Consider the following 26,390-nt stretch of genomic DNA (forward strand, 5'->3'; position numbering starts at 1 on the left):
GGTCCGCCTGCCTGAAGTGCACTGCACCCACTAAAACTGCTCCAGGGACCTGCATACTGCTGTCAGGGAGCTGAGTATGACATTTGAGGCTGGCATGGAGGCTGGCGAAAACATCTTTTTAATGTGTTTTTTTTTTAGGGTGGGAGGGGGTTAGTGACCACTGGGGAGTAAGGGGAGGTCATCCTCGATTCCCTCTGGTGGTCATCTGGTCAGTTTGGGCAACTTTTTGAGGCTTTGTTGTGAAAAAAAATGGACCAAGTAAAGTCGGCCTAGTGCTCGTCAGGGACGCCCTTCTTTTTTCCATTATCGGCCAAGGATGTCCATCTGTTAAGCACGCCCCAGTCCCGCCTTCACTACGCCTCCGACATGCCCCTGGGAACTTTGGTCGTCCCCGCAATGGAAAGCAGTTGAGGGCGCCAAAAATCAACTTTCAATTATGCCGATTTGGGCGACCCTGAGAGAAGGACGCCCATCTCCCAATTTGTGTCGGAAGATGGGAGCCCTTCTCTTTCAAAAATAAGCCTGATAGTATACTACTTACAATGTCAAAACAATACGTAATAACCTGACATTTGCTACCGCTTGGAGTTTTTATACTCCCCTCACAAATCAGCCCAATCATCACAAGGATAGTCCCCAGTCAAGAGCCATGAGCCAAAGCTCCCTCTGGAAACCGGCTAAATGGCTCCTAAGTCCGACTACTAGGTGTCATTGCTGAACAATAACGAACACTCGTCCCTGCCCACAAGGGCTATGGCACTACCTCTGCAGCATACCCAGACCTGCCTATGGGGAACAAAAGCCTAACCTGGAAATCTAACCCAGGTTCCTCTGTATAGCAGTGCACAGCACTTGCCCTATCTCAGGGGTGGGCAACCTTGCAGCCGAACGTGGCCCACCACTGAATTTTATGAGGCCCATGAGACCATGGAAAGTATACACAGAAAACGTCATTAACCAGCGTTTCAGCAATTTAAAATACTGTATTTCGCAAATATTTTCAGAATAGCCATGCTAGAGTTTGTTTCCATCATTTTTAATTAAATAAATACACATTTTCACAGAAAGTCTATGGAGCTCAGTGCATTTCCAGTTCCAATATTATGTAATGCTGAAGCCCACTATGGATAGTACTGAAATTCATGCAGCCCCACTCCAGAGGGTTACAATACACCCCATTTGTCATTCTCTTTTCTTATGCAGTGAGAGACGATAAAGAAAAAAAGGACAAAATAATTGCCCTTTCATTCATGGAAGACCATGTCAGCTCAGGTACCTGCTTCCTCATAGTTAGTACAACCTTCAGAATCAGGGGAGCTAAAATGCTTTTCAGATGTTCAGATAAGCTTGGGGAGAAGAGAGAAGACCACACAAAAGTGACTCCTTAAGGAGTAGGAAGGGCTGGAGAGGCAGGTGTCTGAATCTCCATGCCAGCTCTTCCACAGCCCCCACTGGATGGGTGGGATGTCCATGTTTCTGGCGCCGGAAATTGCGTGGAACTACACCAACCCCCGCTTTGGGCCGGGTTTAAAAAAGGTTCCCATGGCTTCCTAAAAGAAAAGTCTATAAGCCATTATTAAAATGCACTTGGGGAAAATCCACTGCTTATTTCTTGGATAAGCAGCATAAAATATACTGTTTTGGGATCTTGCTAGGTACTTGTAACCTGGATTGGCCACTACTAGAACAGGATAATGGGCTTGATGGACCTTTGGTCTGTTCCAGTATGGCAATACTTATATACTTATGTTGTTATGGGAGTTCTGCACCATCTATTCCCCACTTTGCATTCATAGGAGTTGAACAGAGTCCACAACTACTGCAAGACTAAACAGCTGAACTGGATGTATTGGGAGAAGGAACCAGCCTGAGAGATTTGCACACCATAATCCCTCATATTTGTGTACCCTTCATATTCTGTGGCACATTAGGGCCAAATGTTATGCGTTCTTTCCCCCCAGATGGACAGCACATCTGGCATTCTGCACGCTACACCTCCAAAGGACAGGCTCAAAACCTAGGGTTTTTGGGTTTTTTTGTCCACACAGGAATAAGAACATCAGTGCCTTCTATAGCTGAAAGAAAAAAGCTGGTATTTTGAAAAAATCAGACCATAAGAGTTTAAATTCCAGCCAGGAAGTGTTCAGCTTAACATTAGTGAGGCACCTGTTGCTTGTGTAAGCATTAATAGGCCAGTTTTCAACGGGCTTCATGACCTAACTTTTTGAGGGGTCATTTTATTAAGCTGTGGTAAAAGAGGCCCTGTGCTAGCAACAGCAACTGTTTTTGCTGCGCACAAGTCAGTGGCGTAGCTACGTGGGGCCGTGGGGGCCTGGGCCCCCGTAGATTTGGCCCTGGACCCCCCTGCCGATGACCCTCTCAACCTCCCCTCCCACCAATGACCCTCCCCCACCGCCGTGGGCTACCTTTGCTGGCGGGGGACCCCAATCCCCGCCAGCAAAGGTCCTCTTCTTCCCGCAAAGGTTTTGATCTGTTTCTGATGTCCTGCAGGACGTCAGAAACAGAACGAAGCCTTCTCGGGAAGAAGAGGACCTCGGCTGGCGGGAATTGGGGTCCCCCGCCAGCAAAGGTAGCCCACGGCGACGGCGGGGGAGGGTTGGCAGCGGGGGGGGAAGGGTCGAGAGGGTTGTCGGCAGGGGTTGTCAAAGTTGGCGGTGGTGGCAGGAGGGATCAGCAATGGTAGGGGGGTCAGCTAAAATGTGCCCCCTCACCTCGGGCTCTGGACCCCCCTCCCACCGAAGTCTGGCTACGTCCCTGGCACAAGGGCTCCTTTTATCATAGTGGGAACAAGAAATGGCCCTGCGGTAAGTTCGCACTTGCCATGCGGCCTTTCTGTGAGAAGAACTTACTACCAGCCGCTGCAAGCCTGCCAAGTCTCCCGCATTCAGCAGGAGACTCATGCTTTGGTGGGTCATCCCCCACCAAAGCGGGACAGTCTCCCGCTGAGATTGAATCGCTATTTTTCTCATTGCCGCTGCTGCTTCTCCCGGCAAATAACAACAAAAATTTTAAAAAGCGCGGTGCCGCAGCAGCCTTCAGGCATGCGCTGTCAGCTCTGCTGGTCTTGTGCCCCCAGAACTTGAAGTTGATGTCAGCGGGGGCACAGCACCAGCAGAGCCGACAGCGCATGCCTGAAGGCAGCTGCGGCCCCGCGTTTTTTTATTTTTGTTGCGGCTGCTGTAGAGATTGCATGGACACAGGAGGGAGACAGATGAAATGAAACATGTTGAAGCCAATAGGTTAGTTTTGATCTGTTTCCCCCTTCAAAACAAAGTAAGCAAACCTATGAGCTGCTGTATCCATGTTGTCATTCTTTAATGTTGGTAGCATTTTTTAAATTTAATCTCACTTATATTTTCAAACATGCTGGCTTGTGCAGTATACAGATGTACATAAAGGAAGTATAATAAGGGAATAACTTTTCATAGGTAGAGTAGTAATTTGTTAAAAATTGTAATCAGTGTGTCATTTGGAGGGATTGGTTATGGGGACACTGTTATATTTGTGCAAAGATTTTTTTTACTAAAGGTAAAGGGCCTCTAAAACAGACATCATGTTATGAGAATCAGGTGTTCAACATTCAGAGTTTCAATCTATTTATTTATATCTTACATTAAACATGAAGAGAAAGGGAAAGGGAAATGGGACTTGATATACTGCCTTTCTGAGGTTTTTGCAACTACATTCAAAGCACTTTATATATATTCAGGTACTTATTTTGTACTGGGGCAATGGAGGGTAAAGTGACTTGCCCAGAGTCACAAGGAGCTGCAGTGAGAATTGAACTCAGCTCCCCAGGATCAAAGTCCAATGCGCTAACCAATAGGCTACTCCTCCACTTGGGTTGAATTGGGTTGAAACCTGGGAACATTTAAAATCTCCCCCCTCCCCCCATGTTTACATCAAAAGAAAAAGATGACAAGAGGTAGAGTGGGCGGGGCTGGGGTGTGTACTAAAATCTCCCTCTCAAAAATCGGGACCCCTTGGCAGGTCTGCCATTGAGGTGGCAGTAAGGGCTCCTATGCCAACCCGGCTGTAACCAGGTAGTGTGTGACACTGCCCAATCACCGCTGGGTAACCCCCTGCGGAAATAATTTTTAAGTATTTCCGCTAGCACTGGAAATGTTGTGAATATGTTTCTGGAGGACAGATCCATTCATGATTACTAGCCAGGTAGACTTAGGGAATGACACCTCTCACTGCTGGAATCATACACCAGGGAATGAAATCTCCGTATTAGAATCTCAGAACTTTTTCCAAACAACCTGGATTGGCACTAAGACAAGATGCTGGACTGGGTCTGACCACGCATGTTTTTGTAGACTGATTTTCTTGATGTTATGAGCTGTATACCCTTCCAGTGGATAGTTATTTCTGATGCTACTATGATTTTATTTTTTATTTATTTTGTTACATTTGTACCCCACGCTTTCCCACTCATGGCAGGCTCAATGCAGCTTACATATTGTATACAGGTACTTATTTGTACCTGGGGCAATGGAGGGTTAAGTGAACTGTGTTTTTTCAGAACAAAACCTACTGCTAAGGATAAGAAGGAAGAGGAGAGACTTTGCAGAAGACAGAGAGTCTAGTTTTGTTGTTTCGGTTGTTTTAAAATGTTTTATGGAAAGGAGGCCTCACCATAGATGTTAAACAAAAAAAATTCAGAAAACGCTTTTTTATCGGGGATGGAGCTAGGTGGGGTTGGGGTTGGGCAGGGTTGGGGCTAGGTGGGTGGGGTTGGGCAGGAGGCAGGGCTAGACAAGGGACCGGGGGGCCCATTGAAATGGTCTGCACAGGGCCCCGCAATTGCTAAGGCCAGCCCTGACCATTTTGACGATGACAGCAGAGTTGGCAGGTATGAAAAAGCCTGTTCCTGGTCTAAGACCACACTTCATACAGCAAACTCCAGATTCCAAGCGCAACGGAAAACTAAGCTGGGGGGGGAGAGGAGGGGAGGGGAGGTTGCCTCCTCTGCTGTTTTAACAATATGTCCCTCATTGGCAATTAACACAGCAAGCTACATTCTAAAAACAACTGTTATGTGAAATGAGGAGAAAAATGCCAACACTGTAATATTAATTAGACAAAACACAGAAAAGGACGGCAGGCCTGCTAGCTGGAAGAACACCGTTGAGTCAAAATTTAAATTTTTCCAGTTCATAGCTCTCTACCTCCCTGGGTTTTGGCTCAATTCCCATTTCTCTTTCCATTCCCTGCCTCAACTATTTATTCTATTTTCATTTGTGATTTGCAGTAAAACCGATGTATTGCCTTTCTTTCTATGGCTATGTCACGTGTCGGACTGTCAATTGTCCCCTCCCCCAAGGTCATTTCTCAGCTGCTTATTACTGTGTTCAGTGAGTAAAATTTGTAATCTGGTGGTGATAACATAGCTACAGAAAAATTAACTGTTACAAAAAAAATCAATTTATAGGAGTATGGCTTCTAAGAAATATTAGGCTCACCTTGTATGTCAGGGTTGTCTGACCCCCCTGTAATGTTGGGTCGCAGATGAACATTCTGTTGATGGGGGTTTCTTTCATTACCACCCAGAGGAAAGTCAACAATTTCACATGCTTTCTCTGCTCTGGTCTAGAGTGGCTGAACATTTGCTGCCCTTCACCTCCCCATGATGACTTCAATCAGGTTTGAGAGGCAAAGGAGCCCTAATAGTTAGGTCCTCTTGGCAGGATGGGAGGTGTTTCAGGCTTCAAAGGGCAGCCACTGCACTGTTTGTGTTCAGTGACCTCTGATAATGGCTGAGCCTGACTACAAGAGTGAGGCTGAAATCGCAGTCCCTCAAGGCTGCGCATGATTGGTCATAAGGCTCAGGAGCAGGAGCAGTGCTGACGCAGGCAACCCAAGGACTGTAGAAACCCTACGGTCACTGTCCCAGCTAGGGGACAGGGTCACTGCAGTGGATGACAGAAGCACTTTTGCTCTGCTGCTGTCACAAGAGTGGCGAGAGCATATTATCACGTTATCATACTTGAAAAATGGTATATAAATTACCTTGCACTAAAATTGGAAATGTAGTCTGGGAATGCAAATTATTATATTAGAAAAAAAAATTAACAAAGAAGTCAGATGTTGTCTTCCTTCCACTGATCACTACAATATTATTTTTATTTATTTATTTGGAGTTTGCTCACACCTTTTTCAGTAGTAGCTCAAGGTGAGTTACATTCTGGTACACTAGGCATTTCTCTGTCCCTGGGGGGTTCCCAATCTAATTTTGTACCTGAGGCAATGAAGGGTTATGGGACTTGCCCAAGATCACAAGGAACAGTAGTGGGATTTCAACCAGTCCCCTCTGGATGTCAAGACTGGTGCTCTAACCACTAGGCTACTCCTCTATACCATATCAGAATCTGGAACACAGGGTGCTCTGTTCACGGAAAATTAACTTAAAGGCAGTGAGGGTGTACACTCAGGGTCTGGATATTTTAACACCGAAATAGAGAAAAATGAAAACAGATAAAGACCATATGGTCTATTCAGTCTACTATCCTTTCATCTCCCTTAGAGATCCTATCCGATTGTCCCAAGCTTTCTTGAATTCAGATACAGTTTACGCCTCCACCACCTCCATCAGGAGGCCGTTCCATGAACTCACCAACCTTTCCATGAAAAAGGAAATGTCCTATGGTTACTTCTGAGTCTATCCCCTTTCACCTTCATCCTTTGCATCCTCATTCCAAAGCTTCCTTTCAATTGAAAGAGACTCGCCTCATGTGCATTTATGCCATGTAGGTATTTAAATGTCTCTATCATATCTCATATCTCCCCTCTCCCACCTTTCTTCCAAAATATACATTTTGAGATCTTAAGTCTCTGCCCACACTCTTTATAACAAAGACCACTGACCATTTTAGTAGCCGCCCTCTGAACTGATTCCATCCTCTTCAGGGCAGCTGAGAGACTGAACCGGGCCCGGGGCAAGTCCGCCCCCGGGGCCCTGCCGCCACCCCTCCAATCGCTACTTAGGCCGCCAGCGCCGCAGTCCCCAGTCTCTACCCGCCCACCCCGTCGACAGCCCCCTCCGTCCGCCACCGGGCCCCCTGCATTCAAATTGATTCAGCAGTGCCTCACCTCCGTGTGAAAATGCAGTGGCAGATCACCTCCCTTCGGGCCTTCCCTCTGTGTCCTGCCTTCGCGGAAACAGGAAGTTACATCACAAAAGGGCGGGACACAGGGAGGGAAGGCCCAAAGGGAGGCGATCTGCCGCTGCACTTTCACACGGAGGTGAGGTGGTGCCAAATCGATTTGAATGCAGGGGGCCCAGTGGCGGACGGAGAGGGGCTGTCGACGGAGCAGAGGGCAGGCAGGTGAGACCGGGAACTGTGGCGCCGGGCCCCCCTTGAAGGCCCGGGGAATTCTGTTCCCCCTGCCTCCCCCCTCTCAGTGGCCATGATCCTCTTATTTATTTATTTATTTATTGCACTTGTATCCCACATTTTCCCACCTATTTGCAGGCTCAATGTGGCTTACAAAGACCTGTTATGGCATCACCATTTCAGGGTAAAGAAATACAATTGGTGTTACAAATATATTAAGAGTAACAAGGCTAACAAGTCGATCTAATCAAGCAATTCTGGAAAGAAGCCAGTTATAGTAAGGGAGGAGTGGTGAAGTGTTGTGGTTAGTTACGGATTCTCATGGTAAGCTTTGGTGAAGAGGTAGGTTTTCAGCGATTTACGAAAGCTCGTTATTTCGTTAATTGTTTTCAAGTGATTTGGAAGTGCATTCCACATCTGCGTGCTTATTTATGAGAAGCTAGACATGTGAGTTAGTTTGTATTTTAATCCTCTGCAGTTGGGGAAGTGAAGATTGAGAAAAGTGCGGGCAGATCTTTTAGCATTTCTGGGTGGAAGGTCCACAAGGTCAAGCATGTAGGACGGGGCGTCTCCGTAAATAATTTTATGAACAATCGTACAGATTTTGAACGTGATCCGTTCTTTGAGTGGGAGCCAATGTAGTTTCTCTCTTAGGGGTTTTGTGCTTTCATATTTTGTCCTTCCAAATATTAGTCTGGCTGCGGTATTTTGAGCGGTTTGGAGTTTCTTGATAACCTGTTCTTTACAGCCAGCGTAAAGTGCATTGCAGTAATCCAGGTGACTTAATACTATTGACTGTACCAGGTTTCGGAAAATGGCCCTTGGGAAGAAAGGTTTTACTCTTTTGAGTTTCCACATGGAGTGGAACATTTTCTTAGTAGTGATTTGCAAGCGTGAGATTTCGATTGATGGTAACACCCAGGATTTTCAGAGTGTTAGAGACGGGAAGGGACATGTTTGTGGTGGTTATGGTGGAATATTTACTTGTGTTATATTGTGAGGTGAGTATAAGACATTGTGTTTTTTCTGCGTTGAGTTTTAGCTGAAATGCATCCGCCCAGGAGTGCATGATTTGGAAACTTTGGTTAATCTTGTTGGTGATTTCCTGTAGATCGTGTTTGAACGGGATGTAGATTGTGACGTCATCAGCATATATGTATGGATTGAGATTTTGATTGTCTAGAAGCTTGGCTAGAGGTGTCATCATTAGGTTAAAGAGGGTTGGTGACAGAAGGGATCCTTGGGGGACTCCGCATTCAGGTGTCCATGGGGCTAATGTCGCCGTTTTGGCTGTAACTTGGTATGTTGTCAGGAATCCTCTGAACCAGTTGAGCACGTTTCCTCCAAGTCCAAAGTAATCCAGTATGTGTAGTAGTATTCCATGGTTGACCATGTCGAAGGCACTGGACATGTCAAATTGCAGGAGAAGTATATTGTTGCCAGTTGCAATTGTTTGTTTAAATTTATTCATTAGAGTTACTAATACTGTTTCGGTGCTGTGGTTCGATCTAAATCCTGATTGAGATTCATGCAGAATTGGGTATTTGTTTAGGTGGTTAGTAAGCTGTTTCGTCACTGCGCCTTCCATGAGTTTTGTTATCAGCGGGATCGATGCTACTGGTCGATAGTTGGTTAGGTCACTTGTGGATTTCTTTGCGTCTTTAGGTAAAGGAGTGAGTAATATATTTCCTTTATCTTTTGGGAAGAGACCATTTTGTGGTATCTCGTGAGGTCTGTTTTGAATTGTTGAGGGCAGATCTTATAAGATTACTAGGGCAGATGTCTAGTTTGCATTGTGATTTGGCGTAATTTTTTAGCAATTGAGAGATGCTGTCGATCGGTAGTATGTCAAAGTTAGTCCATGATCGGTCTGCTGGGTATTCCCCAGGTAATGAGTCTAAACATTCAAGAAGGTTTGCATAGTCCTTTGTGTTGATGGGTATCGTGAGTCGTAACTTTGTAATTTTCTCTTTGAAGTATTTCGCCAGGTTGTCAGCTGATGGTGTGTCTGTGTTGTTAGAGGTGACCGGAGTGGTGTTCAGTAATTTATTTACAAGTTGGAAGAGTTTATGTGTGTCCTTGTAGCCCGGTCCGATTTTAGTTTTATAATAAGATCTTTTAGTTTGTCTGATGGTGTATTTGTATTTTCTTTGTAGTTGCTTCCAGTCGTTGAGTGCAGAGTCATCTTTTTTCTTGTTCCAGGCTCGTTCTAATCTTCTGACTTGTGTTTTTAATTCTTTTAGTTCTTCATTGAACCAAGGTATTGAGTTTTTTCTGTGAGAGGTTCTGGTTTCAAGTGGTGCTATGTGGTCTAGTATGGTTCTGCACCTGTTGTCCCAGTCATGCAGAAATTGGATTGAATTTGTTGTTGCTGCCCATTCGTTGTTATAGAGTTATTGTCAGAATGTTGATGGGTCTATTTTGCCTCTTGTGGTATAGGTCAGTTGTTCTTGTTTATGTTGAGAATTTTTCATTCTCCAGTGTAGTGGTCAGACAATGGTATGGCTGTCCATTTTATGTCACTTAGTGTGATGTTTAGTTCTGGTGAGAATTTGTATGTGATTATGTCTAGTGCTTGTCCTTTATTATGGGTGGGTTGTATATTTGGCCATTGGAGCTCCCAAAGTTGGAGGAAGTCTTTGCAATCGGTTACATTTGTTAAGTTAGCATCCTCGAGGTGGAGGTTGATATCTCCTGCGATAAGTAGGTTATGGGCAGAGACACATGTATTTGATAAAAAGTCCATAAAATGTGTTTGGCAGTCTTGCCAATTGCCTGGTGATCTATAAAACAGAATAAGGTTTAGCTGATCTTGTAGGGTTGGGTGGTTGATTCTAACTGAAGCGATTTCCAGTTGAGGGAGTATTGATTCGGCTGTTGTCGTGACGGTGAATTGGGATCTATAGATTATGGCTATGCCTCCTCCTTTTTTTCCATTCCTTGTCCAGTGGGTGATTTTGTACCCTGGGGGGCATAATTCTAAAATTATGGGATCTTTGAGGTCGTGGATCCATGTTTCACTTATGAATAGAAAATTGAGATTGTCTGTAGTAATCCAATCTGTTATTGTGGCAGTTTTGTTAACTGCGGATCTGGCACAGCACTGCGTAACCCTGGTAGCACTTTATAAATGTTAAGTAGTAGTAGTAGTAGTAGTAGTTGATGGGGTTCAGTTGGGGTCGAGGTTGTGATGATTTTTATTAGTTGTCTATTCTCTTGATTTTTGGATTTGTTTTGTCCTTTCTTTTCTTTCTGTTGGTTGTCTCCGTGGGTGGTGGGCTTTACCACTTTTTAATCTTTTGGGTTGGTGCATTGTTTGTGGGGTGTGTGCATGGTGTTCTTATTGTAGGTGAGTTATTGTCTGTGAGAGGAGTTGTTAGTGCGTGATGGATTAGGGAGAGGCAGTAGAGGATTAGGAGTAGTTTGTTCGTGTTCATGTTGTTGTTAGTATATGTTTGTATTCGGTACTGTTCTCTAATGGTGATAGATACGGTTATTATCTGTTATCAGTCTTGTGGATCAGTGTGTGTGCTTGCAATTTGTAGTGTTGTTCAGTGTGGTGCAGAGAGAAGCTGAGGGGGTGGTTAGGGTATTTCAGTATGATACTGTGAGGTGTGTAAAAGCATTGATGAAGTTTTTAGAGGTTGGCAGTGGCAGTGGTTAGGTTAGTTCAGTATAGTACTGTGAGATGTATAAAAGCACAGAGAAAACTTTTTAAAAGTTAGAAGTCAATGAGCGGTTCAATAAGCAGTATAATAAGCAAGTAGTGAGGTGTGACCCGTGTCCGGGTCCGTAGTATGGTTCTATTAGAGTTCTGTATATTATTATAGTATGTCTTGGGTTCGTGGGGTCAACAGTCAGGACAGTAGGTTCTAATATAGTATGGTAAAGAGCTATAGATACATTGTAAGCATAAAGTCTACAAACAGGATCGTAGATTCTATTGCATTTCAGTGAATTGTTTTAGGCTTTAGAGAAAGTATGCACCACGGTGAAACCTACTGCAGTTCAGTGTAATCTTATTATCACATGTATAATGAGCAAATAATCAGTAGCTAGGTAGCAAAGATCTACTCAGAAAGCTTAGACTTAACATGCATGGCAATAAGGCCTGCTACAGGTCAGTATATATATAATGCTTTCATATGCATCAGCAATCAAGACATTAAATCTTATTATAGTTCACTACCTGATGCTTTTAGTGCAGAATTGAGAGATGTGTAGCACACAGCAGCTATTCAACTGAGCTCACTTCAATCCTTACTCTTTTGATACGGGATGTGCCACATGGATAGAGCACAACTTCGGGCTCAGGAAGGTTAGGCTGACTTTAGGTTATAACTTTTTGAAGAAGTGGTCTTCAGAACTGCACACAATATTCTAAGAGAGCCTTTTACTAATGTGTGCTAGAATTTTCAGCTTGACCTAAAATCAGCGGGCACTAAACACCAAGATGCCCATTATATTCCTATGGGCATCTCAGCACTTAGCACAAGCTAATTTTTAGCTTTGCATCCGACTTGTCAGTGCTTATGTTGCTTATTTTCCTCATTTGGGTCCTTTTTCCTTTCTTTGAAGGACAATCTTTTGACTGTAATGGCCTCTTTTACTTCACCTTTTAACTACACTGGCTGATGTTTTCTCTTCTTTCCACCTTTGCAAATATGTGGAATGCATCTGAACTGGGCTTCCAAGATAGTATTTTTGAATAACATTCATGCCTGGTTTAGTGTCCTAACCTTTGCAGCCGATCTTTTTAGTTTCTTTTTAACCATTTTCCTCATTTTGTTATAGTTGCCCTTTTGAAAATTAAATGCAGCTACAGTAGATTTCCTTTGCAGGTTCATCCCAGATAGTAGCTCAAATTTGACCATGTTATGATCACTGTTTCCCAGATATAGCGGAATTAGAAAAGGTTCAAAGAAGATCGACCAAAATGATAAAGGGGATGGAACTCCTCCCGTATGAGGAAAGGCTAAAGAGGTTAGGGTTCTTCAGCTTGGAAAAGAGATGGCTGAGGGGGGATATGACTGAGCTCTATAAGATCCTGACTGGTGTAGAATAGGTAGAAGTGAATCAAAGACTAGGGGACACTCAATGAAACTGCATGGAAATACTTCTAAGACAAGTAGGAGGAAATATTTTTTCACTCAAAGAACAGTTAAGCTTTGGAACTCAATGTTGGAGGATACGGTAACAGCGGTTAGCATATCTGGGTTTAAAAAATGTTTGGACAAGTTCCTGGAGGAAAAGTCCATAGTCTGTTATTGAGATTGACATGGGGGAAGCCACTATATGCCTGGGATTGGTAGCATGGAATATTGCTACTACTTGGGTTTCTGCCAGGTACTTGTGACCTGGTTTGGTCACTATTGGAAACAGGATACTGGGATAGATGGACCATTGGTCTGAACCAGTATGGCTATTTCTATGTTCTTATGAGGTCTCATCAGAGTCTTATACAGGGGCATCATCACCTCCTTATTCCTACCGGCGTTCCTCTCCCTATGCATTCAAGCATCCTTCTAGCTTTTATCGTCCACTTTTCTACTCATTTGGCCACCTTAAGATCATCACATTCAATCACACCCAAGTCCCGTAACTCTTATGTAAGAAGTCCAAAATAGTGCCTAGTTTATAAAGATTCAAAACAAATCCACGTTTCATTCAATGTACAGATTAGCAGAAAAATTGTTGCTGGACATTCCTTCATGTAAGCAGATTAGATGGGTTCTCACTGAACTGCAGTGTTGCTTACTGAAGGATTCAAAATACAGTCCATCCCAAAGTGCAAAAAAAACAACAACAAAAAAATATATATATATTTATGTGAGTGTGTGTGTTATATCAGATGCCTAGAGAACTGCACAATCCTGTGAACCTAATTTTAAAAGGGAGCAAAGCAGTGGCGTTCCGAGGGGCGCTGAAACCTGGGGCGGATCACCGATGCGCCCCACCCCCCCGGGTGCAGCGCTCCCCCCCTGGCGAAGGGACACCCCCCACCCCGGCGAAAGAACCCCCCCGGGTGCATGCCGCTGGGGGGGGGGGGGTGCCACGTGCCGGTCAGCGTCGTTGGTTTCCATGCTCCCTCTGCCCCGGAACAGGTTACTTCCTGTTCCGGGGCAGTGGGAGCATGGAAACCAACGACGCTGACCGGCGCACAGCACCCCACCAGCGGCGTGCACCCACAGCAGACCGCCCCCACCCCCACCGCCCCCCCCCCTTGGTACTCCACTGGAGCAAAGGAGAATTCAGTATAGGCTGTATCCACAGATGAGCTTAATTTCAGTGAGTTTAGCCAAAAACGGCTCACTTAAAAAGCTCTATACATCATTAGTACTCCTAATTTTGCATCCCTTCATTTTATTTCTTATTTTATATCAAATGCATGTTTTATGTTTTATAATTTTTATATCAAACCAGGATAATGAAAAATTCAATAGGAGTCCATATATGACTGCATCATAACAACATTCTGTAAGCCACATTGAGCCTGCAAAAAGGTGGGATAATGTGGGGTACAAATGCAATAAATAAATAAATAATATAAACACAGTCTCATGAGTCCGTTGACCAGACATCCAATAGAAATCCCTGTTTCAAAATTACATAAGTACATATGTACATAAGTATTGCCATACTGGGACAGACCAAAGGTCCATCAAGCCCAGCATCCTGTTTCCAACAGTGGCCAATCCAGGTCACAAATACCTGGCAAGATCCCAAAAAAGTTCAATGCATTTTATGCTGCTTATCCCAGAAATAGTGGATTTTCCCCAAGTCCATTTTAATAATGGTCTATAGACTTTTCCTTTAGGAAGCCATCAAAACTTTTTAAAACTCCGCTAAGCTAACCGCCTTTACCAAATTCTTTGTCAGGGGCACCAGTGCTACAGTGACAATGGATTTTCCATTTTGAAATTGCACAGTGTGGCAGGGTAGTCCCTTCCTGAGTCCTTCAATTTGAGGAATGTTTTCCTAAAATGACGTTTAAGTAACTAAGGGGCCCTTTTACTAAGCTGTGCAATCATCTACGCCTGCCCAACATGCGCCAAAATGGAGTTACCGCCCAGCTACCGTGTGGCTCTTGCGGTAATTTCATTTTTTGGCACGCGTCCGATACACGCAGCCAAACAATAATTTCTATTTTCGGATGCGCGCCAAGTGGCATTTGAAGCGTGTAGGTCATTACCGCCCGGTTACCGTGTGAGACTTTACCACTAGGTCAATGGCTGGCGTTAAGATCGCAGACCCAAAATGGACGCGTGGCAATTTTCATTTTGCCGCACATGCATTTTTGGCAAAAATCTAAAAAAGGCCTTTTTTACAGGCGTGCTGAAAAATGGATCGGCATGCACCCAAAATCCGCGCCTACACTACCGCAAGCCATTTTTCAGCGTACCTTAGTAAAAGGCCCCCTAAAAGTACAACTTCAGCTAAATAGATGTGTCGAAAACTTGCAGCCTATTCTGTTGAGAGAATCCAGTCGTGACTCCTGTTAGCGCTGGCAAATTGAAGAAAAACTCTACCAAATGAACTACATAGCAATAAGGCACAGGCATTTGATTCTTTGATTTTGGATTCCTTAGCAGCTATTAGTTTTAATGTAGTGTTGTTTATTGTATGATTGATGTCATTTCATGTTTTATTATGCATGTCTTTTGTACACTGCCTAGAATAGTGGGATGGAGTGGGTTATAAATATTTTGAATACATAAATAAATATCTTAATCATACCTCATACCTGAACTTAATTACTACTACTACTACTTATCATTTCTATAGCGCTACTAGACGTATGCAGCACTGTACACTTGAACATGAAGAGACAGTCCCTCTCGACAGAGCTTACAATCTAATAAGACAGACAAACAGGACAAATAAGAGATAAGGGAATTACTAAGGTAGGGATAATAAAATATTAATTAAATGTGATAGACCATTAAACGGTGAAAAAAATGGAATATCAATTCACTATTAGCATTTCATCATTGGTCCATATTTTGTGAAATAATCAAGAAAAAAAGTTTCAGCAGAATTTGTTACTTATTTTAAAAATTATTGTAAAATGCTGTAGAATAGTGTCTACTATATCGTGTTTACAATGACTAGATGATAAACATTTAGACTGATGATGAAATGCTAATGGTGAATTGCATTTGACTGCCCATCACAATCATATATATCTTATAAAGGTAATATAAGCACCTATGCCACCCCCAATAGTGACACGGCTGATGCACTCATTTACACCTATGCCTGACGCACGGGTAAATGTGTGCACACACTTGTGAATTTTACAAAATACAACGATACACTGCAAATCCACCCTTGTTTCTCCAAACTATGTCCCCAGGAATGATTACATGAGATGTGTGTGGACGTACATGCCATCTTGGTGCACATATTTACATCTGTACCACAGGGCAATTTAATAAAAGGCTTTTTCCATATGTATAAAAATAAATAATCAAAAAGCCTTTACACATGAAAAATCCTTTATAAAATTAGCTCCTGTCACTGCTTCCTCTGAGTAGCAGCCTAATGGTTAGGGCAGTGGCCTGAGAACCTGAGGAACTGGATTCAATGCCCACTGCATTTCGTTTTTTTTTTGTTACGTTTGTACCCCGTGCTTTCCCACTCATGGCAGGCTCAATGCGGCAATGGAGGGTTAAGTGACTTCCCAAAGAGCTGCCTGTGCCTGAAGTGGGAATTGAACTCAGTTCCTCAGTTCCCCAGGACCAAAGTCCACCACCCTAACCACTAGGCCACTCCTCCACGCCTTGTGACACTGATCAAGTCACTTAACCCTCCATTGCCCCGGATACAAAAATAAGTACCTGTATATAATATGTAAACCGCTTTGATTGTAACCACAGAAAGGCAGTATATCAAGTCCTATCCCCTTTCCATTTCCTTACCTACAGTCTTGCCAGGGGGAGGGACAGGCAAGCTCCCCAGGACACCAGATAACCTGCTTGTCCCTAGCGATTGAAAACACAATATTGAAGCATCGCCCCCAACTGGCAGCACTGCAGTTGGAGGACTCCCGCTCAGCTTAGAGGGAACAGTATCCCCTCTTTGGAAAGCTATGGAGCATTAGTGCACTTTGTTAAATATCCCTGAGCAACTTTGTTGCTCTGCCTCCCTTCCCACAGTATGACCTAATAAATTAGAAGAACGACAGTGAAGAGCTCTTGTGGTCAATGTCAGAGGCCAGATAAACGCAAACTCAGAAGAATTCCCACGTCACTCCAGGTGGTCTGCAGCCAAACAGCAAAGGACAGATAAATAACTGGTCAGAAGGCCAGAAAATTAAAACAAACTTATTTTCTTCATACTTTGGGGATGGATACGGGCCAGCAGAAGCCTCTGTAGCAATGCTCCAGCACAGCAGCATTACCCAGAAGAAAGGGTCATCTCTTCAGACTCAGCACTAGGTTGGGAAGACAAGTCAGGTGTGCGATTCTCTACTTAAGTACTTAAGTATTGCCACACTGGGACAGACCAAGGGTCCATCGAGCCCAGCATTCTGTTTCCAACAGTGGCCAATCCAGGTCACAAATACCTGGCAAGATCCCGAAAAAGTTCAATGCATTTTATGCTGCTTATCCCAGAAAAAAGCAGTGGATTTTCCCCAAGTCAATTTAATAATGGTGTATGGATTTTTCCTTTAGGAAGCCGGCCAGACCTTTTTTAAACCCCGCTAAGCTAACTGCCTTTACCACATTCTCTGGCAATGAATTCCAAAGTTTAATTACACATTGAGAGAAGAAACATTTTCTCCGATTCATATTAAATTTACTACTTTGTAGCTTCATCGCATGCCCCCTAGTCCTAGTATTTTTGGAAAGACAACAAATGATTCATGTCTACCCATTCCACTCTACTCATTAGTTTATAGACCTCTATCATAACTCTCCTCAGCTGTCTTTTCTCCAAGCTGAAGAGACCTAGATGCTTCAGCCTTTCCTCATTGGGAAGTTGTCCCATAAGTATATAAGTAATGCCACAATGGGAAAAGACCAAGGGTCCATCGAGCCCAGCATCCTGTCCAAGACAGCGGCTAATCCAGGCCAAGGGCACCTGGCAAGCTTCCCAAACGTACAAACATTCTATACATGTTATTCCTGGAATTGTGGATGTATCCCAAGTCCATTTAGTAGTGGTTTATGGACTTGTCCTTTAGGAAACCGTCTAACCCCTTTTTAAACTCTGCTAAGCTAACCGCCTTCACCACATTCACCGGCAACAAATTCCAGAGTTTAATTATGCGTTGGGTGAAGAAATATTTTCTCCGATTTGTTTTAAATTTACTACACTGTAGTTTCATTGCATGCCCCCTAGTTCTAGTATTTTTGGAAAGCGTGAACAGACACTTCACATCCACCTGTTCCATTTCACTCATTATTTTATATACCTCTATCATGTCTCCCCTCAGCCGTCTCTTCTCCAAGCTGAAAAGCCCTAGCCTCCTTAGTCTTTCTTCATAGGGAAGTCGTCCCATCCCCGCTATCATTTTAGTCGCCCTTCGCTGCACCTTTTCCAATTCTGCTATATCTTTCTTGAGATGCGGCGACCAGAATTGAACACAATACTCAAGGTGTGATCGCACCATGGAGCGATACAACGGCATTATAACATCCTCACACCTGTTTTCCATACCATTCCTAATATTACCCAACATTCTATTCGCTTTCCTAGCTGCAGCAGCACACTGAGCAGAAGGTTTCAGTGTATTATCAACGACGACACCCAGATCCCTTTCTTGGTCCGTAACTCCTAACGTGGAACATTGCATGACGTAGCTATAATTCGGGTTCTTTTTTCCTACATGCATCACCTTGCACTTGCTCACATTAAACATCATCTGCCATTTAGCCGCCCAGTCTCGTAAGGTCCTCTTGTAATTTTTCACAATCCTGTCGCGAGTTAACGACTTTGAATAACTTTGTGTCATCAGCAAATTTAATTACCTCGCTAGTTACTCCCATCTCTAAATCATTTATAAATATATTAAAAAGCAGCGGTCCTAGCACAGACCCCTGAGGAACCCCACTAACTACCCCTCTCCATTGGGAATACTGCCCATTTAACCCCGCTCTCTGTTTCCTATCCTTCAACCAGTTTTTAATCCACAATAGGACATTTCCTCCTATCCCAAGACCTTCCAATTTCCTATGTAGACCTTTATCATTTATCATTACTACTTATTTCTGGAGTGCCACTAGATGTATGCAGTGCTTTACATACACATATGAGACAGTCCCCACACCATAGAGCTTACAATCTATTTAACAGATGTTTATCTTTCTGCCCTCTCCCAGGTATAAAGGTACTATTTACCTGCAAGCTGGAATATCCAGCACTCCAGAGAATATGGTCCTAACATCACCAGGTGGAGAGACAGAAAGACACAGAAGGCTATAATAATAATATGAGAATAATCAATAATTGTTTATTACACTTACCAATCAGGAATACAATTAGACTACATAATATAATTAATTAATTCTCATATGAGACAGCAGCCAGGACACAAACGTGACCTCTGACATTAGCTCTCTGGTTGCCTCTCTCCATAATTCTCCTTTTATACTATTTTCTCTCATAGACTAGTATTGGAAGTACAAAGTCAGCATTTCTCTCATATTTTTTATTTTTGTTACATTTGTACCCCGCACTTTCCCACTCATGGCAGGCTCAATGCGGCTTACATGGGGCAATGGAGGGTTACGTGACTTGCCCAGAGTCACAAGGAGCTGCCTGTGCTGGGAATCAAACTCAGGTCCTCAGTTCCCCAGGACCAAAGTCCATCACCCTAACCACTTGGCCACTCCTCCACTTTCAGCCCATTCTAGCAAATTCTGTCTTTACAGAAGCAAAGTTCTTCATAACATATCTCTCTATATAAAAGGCAACCCCAACGTTCTGAAGCCTCCACGGAAGTTGAGGCGCCCGAGATATCCGGTGTGCACTGGAGTGTCTGCACCGCCCTCGCATCAAAACGTCATGACGTCGAGGGCGGAGCTATGACACTCGACGAGGGCCGAAATGGAAACGCCACAGCGAACAAGGCAAGTAGCTCGGAGGGACGGAGGGAGGGGGCCCCTTGCTAGCGCCCGTTTCATTGCGCTCAGAAACGGGCATTTTTTCCTAGTTTGTTTATAATAAGTAAACATCTTCCTAGCAACTAAAGTTATGTCTCCTTCATTATCTGCTTCCATGATCAACAGCAAATTTTCCCTCTTACATTATAGTATTCTCTTGCCACACATATCTTTGTTATGACTCCATATCTGCCTGTGTCTCCAACAGAAGGAGCAAGCTGACATGAGACTCGCATTCTGTATAATTTCTTATGATTTAGCTTCTCAGTGATTCTTAACCTGTTCATAGACTGTTCACAGAGGCATAGCTATGCTCATAATTCGCAGTTATTTATTTATAGTATTTATATCCCACATTTTCCCACCATGGGCAGGCCCAATGTGGCTTACATCGGTCTGAAAAGGCATACATCAATCTGTCACAAACAATCAAGTACATGGAAGTAGGAGAGATCAGTGAGTAATTACAGAGAAGGGGAAGGGGTAATAGAGTTGAGGATGTCGTTAAGATAGTTACAGTTCAGTAGTTATGGATGCAATGGCGGGACTATTGCGTAAGCTATTCCAAATAAGGTGGTCTTGAAGTGGTCTTTTACTGTTGCAAAGTTACTTTATGGTTCATAACCTGCATGTCCCATATAAACACAGACCTAAGGGAATAGGAAGTAATGTTTATTATAGGAATGATACATGAGCATTTACCAGGTGAATAAGGAGTTAAAAGCAGTCTCAAAAAGGTTGACTTTTTTAACACGGATTTGAATCAGGACAAAGATGGGACATGGCATACTGACTCAGGAAGTCTATTCTAGACATCAGGCCCAGTAAGATAGAAGGAACGAAGTCTGGAGTTGGCAGCGGAAGAGAGAGTTCCCTCTGAAAGATACTGAGGAACTACAGAATGAATACACTTATAATCAGTAAGAGGAGTTTCAACTGCATACAGATACAGATAGGGAGCCAATGAAGTGACTTGAGGAGAGGGGTTATGTGGCAGAAGATAAGTCACGAAGCAGAATTTTAAACAGATTGAAGGGGAGAGAGATGGTTTAGTGGGAGACCTGTGAAGAGCAAGTTACAGTTAGGGTTACCATATGGCTCCAGAAAAAGGAGGACGGATTGAGCCAGCCGGGTTTTATTTCCATTGCTTTCCATTGAAAGCAATGGAAGTAAAACCCGGTGGCCCAATTACTTCCATTGAAAGCAATGGAAGTAAAACCCGGCTGGCTCAATCCGTCCTCCTTTTTCTGGAGCCATATGGTAACCCTAGTTACAGTATTCTAAGTAGGAGATGATGAGAGTGTGGATAAGGGTTTTGGTGGTGTGGTCAGATAGGAAGAGATGAGTTTTGAAGATGTTATACGGAAAGAAATGACAGATTCTCCTTAACAGTCCTATGCAAGCATGACACTGTGATGTTCAGGGCCTACTTTGAAATTTAGCCTGACCAAGGCTTCAGGGCCTACTCAGAGAACTAGACAGGCAAAGCCCCAGGAAGATATTTCATGCAGCTCTCAGGACACTTCTCTTTCTGAGAGTATGCAAAACTCAATTGTAATGTTTCCAGACAGAGCATTTCATGCTAAGTGAGCCAGCCAAGTTGAAAATGCCTCTCAGCTGTTTAGTTTTTGGATCCAGCAGTTTCCTCCTGCAGCTCCAGACTTCCAGCTTAACAGGAACCAGCACTCAGATCTGGCATCATGAGATTTCACTTACAACGACCAGCAGATGTTTTATTCCCCCTATTGTTCTTGTCATCTCCCTTCCAACTCCCTTAGCTCAGTGACAGCAATGAATGCAAGGCGCAGTGCCCCGTATGTGCACGGAGCCGTAAATAACATGGCGCCGTGCACCGACGGGCATGTACGCCGAGGCCAGCGGGGAGCGAGCGGGGCGAGGGAAGGGGCAGGACCCCGTCGCCAAAGGCTCCGCGCTGGCAAGCAGGAGGAGCTACAGAGGGGGTTAAAAGCCCACGAGGAGGGCCGGGGCGACCTCTTCCTGTGGCCAGGGCAAGCGGACTGCACCCAGCCCCCCCCCCTCCCCAGTATAAACATGATGTACGCACAGATAAATTGTCGCAGCTTTGGCGGGGTACCCAAGCCGGATGGTATTAGCTAGGCAGCTGCGATTACGATACAGCCCCCTTGCTGTGCGGTGGGGGGCTCTGTTCAAGATTAGCCAGTCTTGCTAGGGCGGCAGACTTGGCTTGGGGGTTATTGAGCCAGAGGCTGTAGCGGCTTGGGTATGCCCAGGGTTAAGATATGTTTTTGCATGTAAAATAAAACTGCGGCCAAGTTGTGCCAAGTCAACAAATACTATGTGTGAAGTCTTTATTGAGTTATGGTGGTTAATGCAGTTAATGGGGGCCCGAGGGATCTCGGCTGCCTATGTTACAATCCTTGGCTAGGGACCGCAGCCTCCTCTAGAAATCCGGCTAACCGGAGCCCTAGGAAGGTAATTTTATAATTGTGCATCTATCAAGCCTTTTCTATCAAGAAAAGAATGCATCTATTTTTCATTATAGAATATGAGCATAACGGTCAAATATTCACCTTTATCTTAGGCATGAGCTAGTGTATAGGACTGCGCCTAGATTGTGAAAGTACAATAGTAACATTTTCTAATCTATGCATATAAATATGCACTGCACCCAAACTCCACCCATGTGAACGCCCAACTGCAAAGTAAACATCATCAAATATTGGTGTATACATACAGAACAGCAAGTAGATGGAAAATGCTCATTTACGCATGGACGTATAAACTGGCATTTTCCCCTAATTCTATAAAAAGAGCTAAAAATTGCATGTGCAAATTTTGGCATGTACCTAAATTGTGCAAGAAATTTAATTGAATGAGCCAATTAGTGCCAATAATTGGCTTTTTAACAAGCAATTATCGATGCTAATTGAAATCAATTAACATCTACATACGTAAATTTAGGCACGTGATCTGTGCCTAAATTTTACAAGAATCTACTACTACTACTTAGCATTTCTATAGCGCTGCCAGGGTTACGCAGCGCTGTACAAGTTTAAACATGGGGAAGGACAGTCCCTGCTCAAGAATCCCGGAAAAGGAGGGTGGAAATGGGAGGGTCATGGGCATGGATTCCAGTTACGCATGCAATTATAGAATAAGAGGGTTTCATGTGTAAATTGTTTGCACCACATTTTTGTTGGTGCAAGTGGACACGCCTAAGTTTATTCATGACCCCTGTGCTTAAGCTCTGTCCTATAAACTGTGCCTAACTTTAGGCGCGGATTACAGAACAGCAGTTAAGTGGAGGGGTTTTGACACTAATTTTTTTTAGGCACCATTTATAGAATTCACCCCTTTATGCGTATACTTACCACCTAAATCCAGGTGTGTCCCTATAGTATTGTTTCTTGACACTGTCCTCGGGGCACACCCATGGGGAGATACAGAAAGGTGCACAGTACAGAAAACGTGCAGATGTCAGTGTGTGGCTTCTACCTCGAGTGTAATTAGGGTTACCATATTTTGTCCCCCCCCAAAAAAGGACACATGCACCGCCCCCACCACATATCCCGCCCCGCCACCTTTCACGCCCTTGCTCCGCCCCCTGTCACATTTTCCCCTCCCCCCATCACACACTCCGTCACCCCCCCCCCTTACCTTACTACTGCCCTGGTGGTCTAGTGACCTCTTCGGGGCAGGAAAGAGCCCCCTCTTTCCTGCCCGGAGCGCTGCCCTGTATGCAACCTTCCTGTTGGTGATCTCGGCGCCGATTCAAAATGGCCGCCTAGAGTTGAAGTCTCGCAAGGTCACTTCAACTCTCGGCGGCCATTTTGAATCCGCGCCGAGATCAGCAACAGGAAGGATGCATGCAGGGCAGCGCTCCGGGCAGGAAAAAGGGGGCTCTTTCCTGCCCTGAAGGCGGAAGAGGTCACTAGACCACCAGGGCAGTAGTAACTAAGGAGAGGGGAGGCTAGCAATCTGCCCGTTTATCCGGATTTCTGGGCAAACGGGCAGGCTGGTGGGCAGGCCGTCCTGAAATCCGGACAAACGGGCAGATTGGCAAAACCCACCCAGTTGCCTGGACATGTCCTCAAAAAGAGGACATGTCCAGGTAAATTCGGACACATGGTAACCCTAAGTGTAATAGCACAGAATGCAGTAAGTTCATCGTAAGCATATTTATGTGTGGCAAAAATGGGGAGAGTATGCCAGACGCATGCGTATAAGGCTTCAAGGTAAGCGCGACTTTTTGTGCTCAGTTCAATACACGTCGGCACCCGTTCTTCATTTAGGATGAGCCTTTCAAAAATTGCCCGCACTTGAAATTTTTGAGAGGATCGTACTGAGGCACAGAACAAAAGGCACCGACGTCTGCTTCCCCTTTCAGTTTCATTTGGACACACGCACGTTTGTTACTCATTATATCTGCCTTTAAAACTTGCATGGGTTTCCTTCGGCTTCTATAACAAGATGAAACCAGCACTTAAACGTGAAAGACTTACAAGAAATCTTTTCTGCAAAACCTTCTACGCTACCCTGGACCCTCACGGTAAATTTCTCGCATTATGCATACATCAAAAGTGGGCAGTATAATCTCTGTATTGCACGGAATACCTAAAGTAGCTCATCTGCATACATTAAATTTTGTCATATAACAAACACATTGACATTTTATTATATAAATCTATAATGTGAAATTTGTGGCTGTGTCTTCCTCATGAGTTAACACCTGCATACAAGTCCTCTCAGCTTTGCTCAGCGCATAGAACTGGCGTTCAACTATTGGTAACTCAGCAGCTAAGCCTACGTTTGCTGTTTGCATCGGCCCACCAGCCTTTTGGGCTGTCAGAATATCTATAATGAATATGCCTGAGACAGATTTGCATACTCAAGGAGGCAGTGCATGCAAATCTATCTCATGCATATTCACTGTCCGACTGCTGGGTGTATCCCCAGGACTGGGTTGAGAGTCACTGCCCCATAGAGTTACCCTCTAGGTTTTATCATTGAACAATGACTGACTCTTCCTACGCTAATGTGGGGGATGGGAGGTGTAGCTGGTTCAAATGTCAAGATTTTGGGGTACTAGGGAAAAAGATGTATTTTCTTGGAGAAACAATAAGTACATAAGCACCGCCATACTGGGAAAAGACCAAGGGTCCATCAAGCCCAGCATCCTGTTTCCGACAGCGGCCAATCCAGGCTTCAAGAACCCGGCAAAACCCCCCCCCCCCAAAAAAAAATTAATACGGTTCAATGGTCTTTTCCCTTAGGAATCTGTCCAAACCCCCTTTAAATTCCGTAAGGCCAGCTGCTGTATTGATTTTTATTTCCAGTCCAAATACATGCAGATAAATTTCATTAATATTTGGTGAAGCTATCCTGAAATTCACACCGCCTTAGCATATCCTACACCAGTATGAGAAGTGCACAGTCACTGAGCCCTTCAGGCTGAAAAGCGCTGCTGGGGCAATGGTTCACCCTGGATAAGTGCTCTCAAAATTGCAATTATAACAAACATGCTAATTAACTGTGCAGTGTATACATTACAAAACAGCTTGTCCTCCTATTTTAAGTGTTAAGATAATTAGTTAAATTGGAGGGTATTGCAGACATGAGCCCATCCTAGAGGGCTTAGGACTGTAGGGGATGGAGGAGAGGGAAGTCTTTCTTTCCCTGACTTTGTCCCCTTTTTTTTCTCCATGTTTCCTCTCTCTCCCTTCCTTCTCTAAGGTTACCAGTCTGGTGTTGTCCAAGGTCAAGCAGGGGATTAACATAAGAGAGCTGAAATTCATTCTTCGGCCCAAACACACCTGATCAGGAGGAAGACTAACCAGGCTTTGAAAAGACTGTCCTTAAATTCTTTCTGAAATATTTGTGTGCAGTCAGGAAGTGTTGTGGAAACCACATTCCTCTCAGCGTCCAAGCTCTCACAGTGTGTTTTGGCAGCGTCCTGGTCTGTGCTCAGCAGTGATTTTCTGCCAGGTCATTGACCTGGAACCTTTACAAAATTTGTTCCTTTTTCCTCATTATAGCTTGTGAAGAAAACTCCCTGCTGACCCCCCCTCCCCTACCTTTGTACTGTTTGAGCAAAGTGACCAGTATATCCATTTGCACCACACCACACACACACACAGCTTGAATGCCTCAGTTCTACAGAATTTGAGTACGGTATTCCCACCAGCCAGAGGCTGCCAATGCCCTTTAAAAACAGACCACAATGGAACTGTGCCAGAGAAGAGAAAAAAACTGCCAAGTGGTCTCAGCTATTGTTTCCCAAATCTCTCTTGGAGCCATAGCTATCTGATCTGTTTTTCAGAGCTGTCATAATGAATATGTATTAGATAGTTTTGTACATATCAAAAACCCAGCATATGTGGATCTCTCTGATGCATTCGCGTTGTGGTAATCTTGAAACCTGACTGGCTAGGCAAGTTTCCACTGAAGGGTTGGAAAATAAAGACAAAAATCATATATAATATGTGATGAAAACAAGATGGCATAGCCAACGGGCCAGGAATTATTTATTTAAAATTTTATTATACCACCTACATGTCTCATAGCTGTCACTTGCAGCGGTTAACAACAAAAAAACATCAGCTATAAAATATAATCCCCCCACCCCCACAGCAATCACTCTGAGCAGTTAACAATGGTATCTATTTATCCATCAACAAACAAAACATATTTTTCATAAATAACCCCCAATCCCCCCCCCCCCCCCCAAACCAGCAAGTAGAGAACAAGGACATCTCTCCCTTCACCAACTCCCTCCTAATTTAGGGAAGAGCCATGTCTTCAAAGTCTTTTAAATCACTCCATGATTCTTCTTCTATCTCAACTCTTCTAGGAAGCTGTTCCATAATGTGGGATCCACGTGACAGAAAGCCCTAGACCTCAGCCTCGTTCAATGGAACTCTTTTACTGAAGGAACTAT

At 44.0% G+C, this 26,390-nt stretch overlaps 1 protein-coding gene across 9 annotated transcripts in view; it reads right to left on the reverse strand.

The window, feature by feature from the left end:
• CUEDC1 (CUE domain containing 1) overlaps nucleotides 1–26,390 on the reverse strand; it is a 137,156-nt gene that overhangs the window by 66,622 nt on the left and 44,144 nt on the right. The window contains exon 1 of one of the 9 annotated variants that reach the window (XM_030222512.1): nucleotides 16,283–16,332. The exons of 7 other annotated variants lie outside the window; for them this stretch is intronic. The gene's annotated coding sequence lies outside the window, so the exon portion shown is untranslated. Of the gene's footprint in view, nucleotides 1–5,489; nucleotides 5,716–16,282; nucleotides 16,333–26,390 lie in introns of those variants that run through there. One more of the 9 variants, XM_030222510.1, reaches the window with a different exon arrangement.

The sequence above is a fragment of the Microcaecilia unicolor genome, chromosome 13 (genome assembly GCF_901765095.1).
Source record: "Microcaecilia unicolor chromosome 13, aMicUni1.1, whole genome shotgun sequence".
Classification (NCBI taxonomy): domain Eukaryota; kingdom Metazoa; phylum Chordata; class Amphibia; order Gymnophiona; family Siphonopidae; genus Microcaecilia; species Microcaecilia unicolor.